The 10,598-nt window shown below is 43.2% G+C and overlaps 1 protein-coding gene across 2 annotated transcripts in view; it reads right to left on the reverse strand.

The window, feature by feature from the left end:
- Positions 1-10,598, reverse strand: part of ncoa1 (nuclear receptor coactivator 1) — a 48,552-nt gene extending 37,954 nt beyond the window's left edge. Inside the window, exons 1-2 of one of the 2 annotated variants that reach the window (XM_077017332.1) lie at positions 10,032-10,598; positions 1,368-1,548 (exon numbers count right to left, since the gene is read on the reverse strand). The gene's annotated coding sequence lies outside the window, so the exon portion shown is untranslated. Of the gene's footprint in view, positions 1-508; positions 513-1,367; positions 1,549-10,031 lie in introns of those variants that run through there. The other variant, XM_077017333.1, reaches the window with a different exon arrangement.

Genomic DNA, 10,598 nt, shown 5'->3' on the forward strand with positions numbered 1-10,598 from the left:
CCTCATGGCAGTGATTTTATTTAGAAAACGCAGAGACATCACATTGCGTTCATATCAGACAAAACACTGCTACACACACTGCTCAAAATCAACCATCCAGATCACTATTACAGAGTAATAGAAGAACCACCCAACACACCAAAAGGTGACGTGAACTGAAAGCACCATCAGAATAATGAAATCACACAGTCACTGTTTCCTGCTCTTCAAGGAAGCTCAGGGTTGTGTTTACAGCTGTAGCTGTGATCTACACAGGCACAGGCAATACTGCTGTCTGTCTGATTAGGCTGTCAACAACTGCTACCGAATCACAATCTTTTGAACGTAAAAGAAATCATGGTCATTTTTAAGCCAATAACTCACACCCATGTACATTTCAACACGATCATCATCAGATATGCCTGCATGAGACAAAACTTCACGTCTGAATAAAACACACTCGTGCTTTTGCGGTAGACCGGTGAAGGTGTTTACTCCGGATTCTGATGATCAAATGAAGTGAAGGTTTTTGAGGAGACCCAGCAGTGATGTTCAGGTTCTCCTCACCCTCCGTACATCTCCCAGTGCCTCCTCAATTCTGACTACTCCAACTATTGTCAGCTGGCACACTGTAAAACGCACGTGTGTGTGAAATCAGTTTTCCATGTTGCTGTGCTGTCAATGGCTACGAGCAGGAGTTCAACACTACTGCCAGTGCGTAGTCAAAACAGAACTCGCATGTCTAACAGCTTGGGTTTCATTTAGAAAACGTCTGTTCAAACAGAGCAATAAAGGTTGACTCCACACTCGTATGTCTGAAGGAAACGATTCTGCATCGCTTAGCCCGCTCAAACATCTCTGAACATTCTCCTTCCATCGGTTATGTCCTTAAACGTAGATCAGTGGGAACAAACGCACAGGGTTAAACCAAAAAATTAAACAATCAAACCAAAGTGGAACATTGTCCTGGATGTATTGTTGCGTGTTTCACAACCATCTCTCAAAGTCACGTAGTGCATGTGCCCTTCCAGAAGGCTTGTGTGTTTAATCTAAACCAAACGTCACGTGGGGTGGCGGGGTCATTAGTAAACACCCACATAGGCTCCACTGCCACCTCTGACCCCCGCCGCCGTGCTGAACATCAGTATCATGATGTACATGGAACTTGTAGTGGTAGAACAAACACGGTCTTGGTTAGCTGGGCGGACTCAGAACAGCACGGGGTCGCGGGGGTCTCTGACAGCAGGAACCCGGCCAGGAGAGGGCAGCCTCGAGCGTTCGAGTGACGCCCAGCCATGGGCACCCTGCTTCCAAATCAGCTAGTGCACACCCCACACTCATAGCTTTGCCCCGAGCCAGGGGGCAACTGGGTGTCATGGAGGACTCACTTGAGGAGACTGTGCAGGGATGTGTGTTCATGGAGAGGAGCACAGCGGTGGTGTCGGGTCCGCCGTGCGGGGCTGGTGGGCGGGGCCGGTGGGCGGGGCAGAGGGGCTACGGGACCGAGCCCTCCCCGTCACGCTGCACCATCCCGCTCTGAGAAGCAGGACACTGGGCGCTGAACACGACCTGCCAACAAAACAAAGACTCTGTTACACAGCCTGACACGACAGATGGCGACAGACATGACAAACACGACAGACATGACAAACACGACAGACATGACAAACACGACAGACAGCAAGGTGACAACTGGTGATATTTTACATGCCTTTACCTACAGCAGTATCTGTATCATTTCAGCTTATTTGTGACGTCTTAGCTACTGAACAAGGCTGAAACCCTTTCATTCACAAACCAAAGGTCAAACTGAAAATGTCCAATAAAATAAAAGTCCAAGAACGTTTATTAAAGTTAATTTAACAAGTCAGTAGAGAGTTGGCTAACAGCTCCACGTCAACAGGAGAAGGTAAACGTCTGGGTGCTCAGTCCAGTGATGAATGGATTCAATCACAGAGGGAATTCAAAGCTCGGCAGAAACAAAGTTAATGAAAAGCACAGAGCAAGGGAGAGGCAGAATCCTCATCAGAGAATTAATTAGAGAGTTAGAGAACTGCCTGCGATCAAGAGAGCTTCTCCATTCAGACCCAGCAATGGTCACGTACTGTTAGACAACCCGGTAAGAGATGGCACAGAGACAAGAAGTCCGAAAGCCTTTGAGATGTGAAGTGCTGAGTGAGGAGTAGGTGTGTGTGTGTGTGTGTGTGTGTGTATGTGCTCCTACGAATGCCCAGTGTCCTGCACCAATCCCAGTGTCCTGCGCCAATCCCAGTGTCCTGCGCCAATCTCAGCATCCTGCGCCAATCCCACACTCACTCACTCACATTTAAGATAATTCACAAGGGGGGCACAAGGGGGGTCTGTTACCACTGAAACAGCTTTGGTGTTCATCATCGATGTCAACCGTCACTGTTAAAGTTTTAAATTCAAATCACAGGTGAGAATTCATTGCATCACCAATGCTTACACTGTCAAACACAGAAAAATCTCAAACACATATCCACTCTGAAGAAGATCATTCATTAACATCCCACTTCAAATACATCAGTCAGGCTTCAAATACAAAAACATGTTATAGAAGTCAGAGAAGCTTTAAACTCAAGAGTACAGTTTCATATCAGTATCACTTACTATAAACTGTACACAAGAAATAACTTTGTTCTTCTTCCTTACTACAATCTTTCATATAAGGTGTGTCTGAAAATTTAAGTAATCAAGCTGATAAGGTTCATTGACCACCAATGGACCACCAGCTAATTTATAACATATAATGGCTAGAATGGGATGGATTTGCACATTCGATTGAATTGTTATTGTTATATTATTATAATGTTATTATTGACATTATTGCCTTTCCCCGATTATGAACCGTCTCTGTCACTTTGAAGGAATCTGAGCACTTCACATAGTATCTTTTTCTGGGACAAAAAACTTAGACCCCTCCACGGCTGACATCTGTGCAGGCTCAAAATGAACCATAATAAACACCCCAGGGCACAGCCAGGGGGCATCAGAGCACAGCCAGGGGGCATCAGGGCACAGCCAGGGGGCATCCCAGAAAAAAGCAGTCTGATTTCCACTGTCTCAGGCTGGATATTGAGAGGGAAGATCATTTTATGAACTGGACCTTTTGACTAAATACCACTGCTGGTAAATAGAGGACATCCAGTAGGCTGCTTGGTTGTAAACAGAACAGTCATTCCCTCTTCTTCAACCAGTTCTACATTTAGCATTCAACTGCAATCTCTGAGGCAACTCATAAAGAGCTTGAAAACAGAGTGACAACACTTTTCCAGTTACCAAAATAAATGCACTAGATATCATTAAACATTAAAAATGACAACCTGATCTCCTGTCATTAGAAACGTTGTAACCATGAAAATAACAGGAACTCAACCCCTTGTGTGTACTGCTCTACTTAAGTGTACTTCTGATGTGTACTACTCTAGTTCTGTGTGCTTCTCATGTGTACTACTCTAATTGTGTGTACTTCTCATGTGTACTACTGTAGTTGTGTGTACTTCTCATGTGTACTACTGTAGTTGTGTGTACTTCTCATGTGTACTACTCTAGTTGTGTGTACTACTCTAGTTGTGTGTACTTCTCATGTGTACTAATCTAGTTGTGTGTACTAATCTACTTGGTATTTAAATTCTTGACAACAAAAATGCTGTGAAGATGCAGAAATTGCATAGCCTACATTGAGATGCAGCTTCATTTTTACATCAATTGCAACACTAACGGCCCACAATTAACCTGAAGATGTAAGACGAGATTCCTGATATTAATACCACCATTTAAGGAAAGGAAAATGCACAAATACTTAACTAGGCACAATTACTACAATATAACACACAAGTTTCAATCCCAAGTTAATTTAGAAAAGAACAAAACAATATCCAAGAAATCCACAAGAAGACCTGAAATGATGCAAAGTAGCTGTGGATACATCAGTGAAATAAAAACACAGAGTAGCTCTGGGTATGTCAGTGAAATAAAAACACAGAGTAGCTCTGGGTATGTCAGTGAGATAAAAACACAGAGTAGCTCTGGGTATGTCAGTGAGATAAAAACACAGAGTAGCTCTGGGTATGTCAGTGAGATAAAAACACAGAGTAGCTCTGGGTATGTCAGTGAGATAAAACACAAAGTATCTCTGGGTATGTCAGTGAGATAAAAACACAGAGTAGCTCTGGGTATGTCAGTGAGATAAAAACACAGAGTGGCTCTGGGTATGTCAGTGAGATAAAAACACAGAGTGGCTCTGGGTATGTCAGTGAGAAAAAAACAGAGTAGCTCTGGGTATGTCAGTGAGATATAACACAGAGTAGCTCTGGGTATGTCAGTGAGATAAAAACACAGAGTAGCTCTGGATATGTCAGTGAGATAAAAACACAGAGTGGCTCTGGGTATGTCAGTGAGATAAAAACACAGAGTGGCTCTGGATATGTCAGTGAGATAAAACACAGAGTATCTCAGGGTATGTCAGTGAGATAAAAACACAGAGTATCTCTGGGTATGTCAGTGAGATAAAACACAGAGTATCTCTGGGTATGTCAGTGAGATAAAACACAGAGTATCTCTGGGTATGTCAGTGAGATAAAACACAGAGTATCTCTGGGTATGTCAGTGAGATAAAACACAGAGTATCCCTGGGTATGTCAGTGAGATAAAAACACAGAGTGGCTCTGGGTATGTCAGTGAGATAAAACACAGAGTGGCTCTGGGTATGTCAGTGAGATAAAAACACAGAGTGGCTCTGGATATGTCAGTGAGATAAAACACAGAGTATCTCTGGATATATCAGTGAGATAAAACAGAGTATCTCTGGGTATGTCAGTGAGATAAAACACAGAGTATCTCTGGGTATGTCAGTGAGATAAAACACAGAGTATCTCTGGGTATGTCAGTGAGATAAAACACAGAGTATCTCTGGGTACGTCAGTGAGATAAAACACAGAGTATCTCTGGGTATGTCAGTGAGATAAAACACAGAGTATCTCTGGGTATGTCAGTGAGATAAAACACAGAGTATCTCTGGGTATGTCAGTGAGATAAAACACAGAGTATCTCTGGGTATGTCAGTGAGATAAAACACAGAGTATCTCTGGGTATGTCAGTGAGAGAGCTGCTTTGTTTGGTTTTCCTACTGGCATTCTGATGTAACCAAGTACGGTCAGTGTAATAGAACAAAGGTCCCTAACAAAGGGGTTTAGCCTAAGTATAGAAATCTCTTTATGTATAGAAATCTCTTTACGTATAGGCCCCTCGGGAACAGATTCCAGCAAAATGTTCAAAGCTCAACAACAAAGAGTCTTAATTTAACTCGCACTATAAGGTGAGGAGACGCATGGCTTTGTTCTCATGCTATACTCTTCCCAACACCCTGGAGTACGTTGCAACACAAGTGGGAGGTGCACTGCTTTGGTGGCTACAGTGTAACACACTGACGATCCTCTGTAGTTCAGCTCACAAAGGCACTCGGTGGCTTGCATTCGCTGCCCACCTAACCAGTGCATTTTAACAGTGGACCCAGGTGTGATCAGTAAGCAAACACTCTTGGCCTATTGGTTTGTCAGACAGCAGCAGGTTGTTAGCTAGCCAATGTACAAGTGACGTTGTGGACTTGGTGTGAGAGAGGCCTCAATAACCAACATTTCAACACCCAACCACATGGAGATACAAGATATTCACTGGAACAAGTAGTTAATGTTAAAAATGTTCACACTAGCCCACATGCTAAGAGCTGTCAACAATCAAAAAATCCAGTTCTTCATACCTTCATCCATATGGAGCCAGAGATAAATTATTTTCTGATAAAATGTCACGGCTGTTCCAAGTAACAGAAAGTCAACAGGGGTGATAAAATCACCGGTTATCAACAGCGATGTGTAGCAGGTGTAGTAAGAGGAAGCGATGCTGCTACACGATCCTGTATGTCTGAACTTTGGCGTGAGACTTTACCTCCTGCCTCTTCAATCTGTAAATAGGAGTCCTGAAGCAGAGGAGGCAGCAGGTGCTACATCGGTGGAGTCTGTCGCCTCTTCCCCTGACTACACAGAGATGTAGGAACAGTCCTGGACTTCTGCCGCGGTGGTTTGGAGACTGGCTCCATATTTCTCTCCCGGTTCTGCATGGTCCGGAAAGAAGGAAAGGAAACCAAGCGGTGGGTCTCTCCTCTGTCTCCACTGGGGAAGTGTATCCAAGGACTGGCCCGAGTAGGCTTGCTATCCCCGCCCCCCCACCTCTCTTTCTCTCTCTCCCTCCCCCTCTCTCTCTCTCTCTCTCACTCCCTCCCTCAGTCTCTCTCTCTCTCCCTCCCTATATCTCTCTCTCCCCCTCCCTCCCTCTCTCTCTTCCTCTGCTAGTCCTCTCCCTTGTGCGCTCTCAGCCCCCACACATTCTCACAGTCTGCTGCACAAGCCTTTTTTTCCAGGGAGATGAGAATGTAGGTCAGCTCTGACGGCTGGAAAGGCCTGGCTGAGCGACGCTCTCCAGACCACCACGGTGATCCGCTCACACCAGCACAGAGGGCGACGGGACGCGGCTCCACGCCGCGCCATCACAGCGCTGCCCACCCAGACTACATGCGCTCGGTCTTTGGTAACACCGGCCTCCAGACAAACACGTGAACGTCAGCAAACAGTAAACCCACCGTAGCCTTCCATAGCACAAAACCATCCGGAAAGAGCAAAATCCAGAAGTTCAGTAAGTAGAATTTCAATTGATAAAGGAATTCAAAAAGGCTTTATGAAGGAATTCTATAGTGGTTAGGTTTAATCACAGATGTATTGTAAATATTTAGAACAGAAACTGTATCCATCTTGGGAAATGATACACATACTGAGGAATAGTACCAAGCTACAAGCATCATGAAACGTACATTTGTCTTCTAGAGGTTTGATTTTGAAATAACCAATCAGGACTAAGTGTTAAGGATCAGGTGTTAAGTGTTTAGGTTATGGTCTGAATGTTTAGGTGATTCTCTTTTAATTTTGGTCCCTTCAGCCTTTTTTTAACCTTTCTGTATTGTTTCACCCATGGACATCTTCAGTTTGTGCAGCAACAGGTTTAAAATAAAATAATACATTTTTTTAATGAATATTATGATGTTACACATCGCAGATCTAAATATTATGTCCATGTGAATGCCATACATATATGTATGTTTACATATTAAATCAAATCAAATATATTTTATATACCAAGCCCTATATTTACACTATGAATGTGTTTACATATACTAGGCCCTATATATACACTATGAATGTTTACATATACTAAGCCCTATATATACACACACTATAAATGTTTACATATACTAGGTCCAATATATACACTATGAATGTGTTTACATATACTAAGCCCTAAATATACACTATGAATGTTTACATATACTAAGCCCTAAATATACACTATGAATGTTTACATATACTAAGCCCTATATATACACACACACTATAAATGTTTACATATACTAGGTCCAATATATACACTATGAATGTGTTTACATATACTAAGCCCTAAATATACACTATGAATGTTTACTAGTGCTGTCAATTCCAGGTGCCGCGATTAAAAGTCCTCACCAGGATTTTGCTCAAGCTTGCTAGATTTTCTAATTAGCAATCCAGGTAAAATGAGTGGAATCAACACAATCCAGGAAGCCTGAGCAAAATCCTGGTGAGGACTTTTAATCGCGGCACCTGGAATTGACAGCACTAATGTTTATATATACTAAGCCCTAAATATACACTATGAATGTTTACATATACTAAGCCCTATATATACACTATAAATATGTTTACACATACTAGGCCCTATATATACTCTATCTACATGTTTGAAAGCCATTGTATTTTCTGTTGTGTATATATATGTAATTACACTGCCCTCTGTGTTTAATAACAAAGAACGCAAAATAAGATTTTTCTGCATTCTGTAAAAATGCAAGATTAATATTAAGCATTTACTAGTGTTATTTTATTGTATTTTTGGACATATGTATTTTATTATTTTGGAACTAAAGCAGGACTCATTATGTATTGTGGCACTGGCCAGTCCAAACTTCTCAGTGCAAATTTAAATCAGTTCAAAGTACTTGTGATGGCTTTGACTGCTTTAGCACTGTACTGTCTGGACATTGTCTTCACACTGAGAGACACACTACTCACTACAACCGGGACATTCCGTCAGTAGAACGATAGAGAAGATGAACAACACTACCAAGTGGCTTTATATCCTGTTTGTTTTCACAGTTTTACACCTCTGGGGGCACAGAAAGTGAAAGAATACCAGTAGGATTCATCATTAAGTCCAGTATGATGATCAATCATTCACCATTAAACCCATTATGCTCATCAATCATTCAAGTATAAATGTTGTTACAACCTGTTTCTTTATTTTTAACTAGCAGGTATGTTTGTGCATGGTGATGTACACTCCACACATAACCAATCCATTCCCTGATTGGCTGAGCAGGTGCTAATTAATCATTGTTTATGCACTCTGGCCTATCCTGTTGTAAACACTGAATCTTTTCGACGGCAATACTTATGTTACAAATAAAACCAAGTTTTTATTCATGTCTTGTAACTCTTCCTGACATTATCTCTGTTTTGAAAGACTGGTACTGTACAAAATGCCACAAAGAACTTTTGCCCAAAAACCAAATCTTTATTCTGAGAACGGGGACAGCCATTCAATCTGTGCCCACAATGAAGTTACACCAGCCACACTTCTGTTTGGTCACCAATTCAAGACAGAAAAAAACAGAATTTGCGAGTGCAAAGGTCAGCACGGGGGCTCTGCCGAGGCACATGGAGTATGTGAGCGCATGTCCTCATCATCCAGCCATTCCCCCTGCTCAAGCACCTGTCTGTGCTCAGAAAACACTACACACTTTTAACTCTGCCATACAACCAGGCCACACAGGTACTGCTGGGAAAGTACTCCTGTTATAAGCATATATCTACACTGCTAACCATTACTTTACTCTGTATGACCTTGGGCATACAGCCAAAGAATTTTGTCAGAAGTCCACAACAAACGTTTTGATGGGCCCCCTATTTGAACTACCTTAAAACTGTGAATGGCTCCAGTCGAAACGTTCTCTAAAATGTTCGCAATACGCCTGAGCTCAAATTAATGTGCTACAGCGTCGAAATGTATTGGTACCGATAAATGTGAAATCTGGCTTCACTCAAATCCAAACTAAGGTTATAAGTAGAAGGCGTTCAGGAAGTTTTACCCTTCATACCTCCAAGGTGCAAGAAAACAACGCCACGGAATAAAGACAGGACTCATTACGAGAGGACGTAACCTCCCATGACAGATTTATTGCCACGCAGCGTGAGACAGGTCCTGGTTTCTGTGAGACAGGTCCTGGTATCAGTGAGACAGGTCCTGGTGTCAGTGAGACAGGCCCTGGTTTCAGTGAGACAGGTCCTGGTTTCAGTGAGACAGGTCCTGGTAATTTCCCAAAGTGTGTAAACGTGATGATGCGCTCAACTGCTCGGATACACGAATAAACAGTAATAAATGCGTCAAAACAACACGCAAACAGGTTCATGCACCTTATCGTTTCGATTCATATTTCGATTGGTTTTAAGTGTCATTAATGCAACACTATTAAATATGGTATCCCAACTATCTGTACATGTCGATCAGCCGAAAGAGCGAGGTGACATATACTGGTTTGACTGGTACGGCTGGTTAACCATTTTGGCTCCGTGTGAAAACATCACAATGTCAGCTAAGCTAACCTGCGACCGCCAACAACACTCCACACAGTACTGACCACAAGTGTTTATTAACTTCAACCGTAAAAGAAACCAAGTTGGCCCGCTAACAATTCCTGAGTAACATTATGAGAAAAAATAAACGTGTTAAGCAAAACAAATGGTGATTTGCAGTAAGCAAACTACATTGTTTGCTACTTGGCTAACTGGCTAGCTGCCGTTAGCTTAGCTCGTCCTGGCTAGCGCGAGCGGCGTCGTAGCCAGCGCGCGAGCGGAGTCACGGCACACGAACAATATCTGCGCTCCCGTTACCTGTTCGGTCTCTCCTCCGTCGTGGTCAACGATCCCCGAACTTCCCAGACGTTGGACGGTCGTGTGTGTTTGCTAATCTCGGCTAATCCCAGCCAGCGGGTTCTGCCAGATGGAGCGATTCGTTATGCTCAGACGCAAATGTTTTGACAAGACGACAGACGTCCAGAAGCGATCCCGATTTCCATAAAGTATTTACGAACGCGCGATCGATCCGACACCCCGCGCTTCCGCGTCGGTGATTCCTCGGCTGGCACGACAGCGCTCGGGTCCGTGGCGTTTCTCGGGCTAACCCAAACAAGGCTGTCGCGGTTCCGTCGAGCTAACGAGGCTAGCTGGCTAACTCCAAGAGCTATTTTAAAAATCCAGGACGTTGTTTTGTTTTCAGTTGCACGTCGGATATCCTCCGCTGAAGCCACGGACAACGACGCGTTTAACGTCGAAACACTTCTATGTCTGTTGACAGAGTTCTGCTGGAGCTGTCATCCACACCAAATCGTTATTTGCGTCTTTAATTCTCGCGTTGGTCTCTCCCCACCGCCATTTTCAACCTCAAGCTACACAAACAAA

The sequence above is a fragment of the Brachyhypopomus gauderio genome, chromosome 9, assembly GCF_052324685.1.
Source record: "Brachyhypopomus gauderio isolate BG-103 chromosome 9, BGAUD_0.2, whole genome shotgun sequence".
NCBI lineage: Eukaryota > Metazoa > Chordata > Actinopteri > Gymnotiformes > Hypopomidae > Brachyhypopomus > Brachyhypopomus gauderio.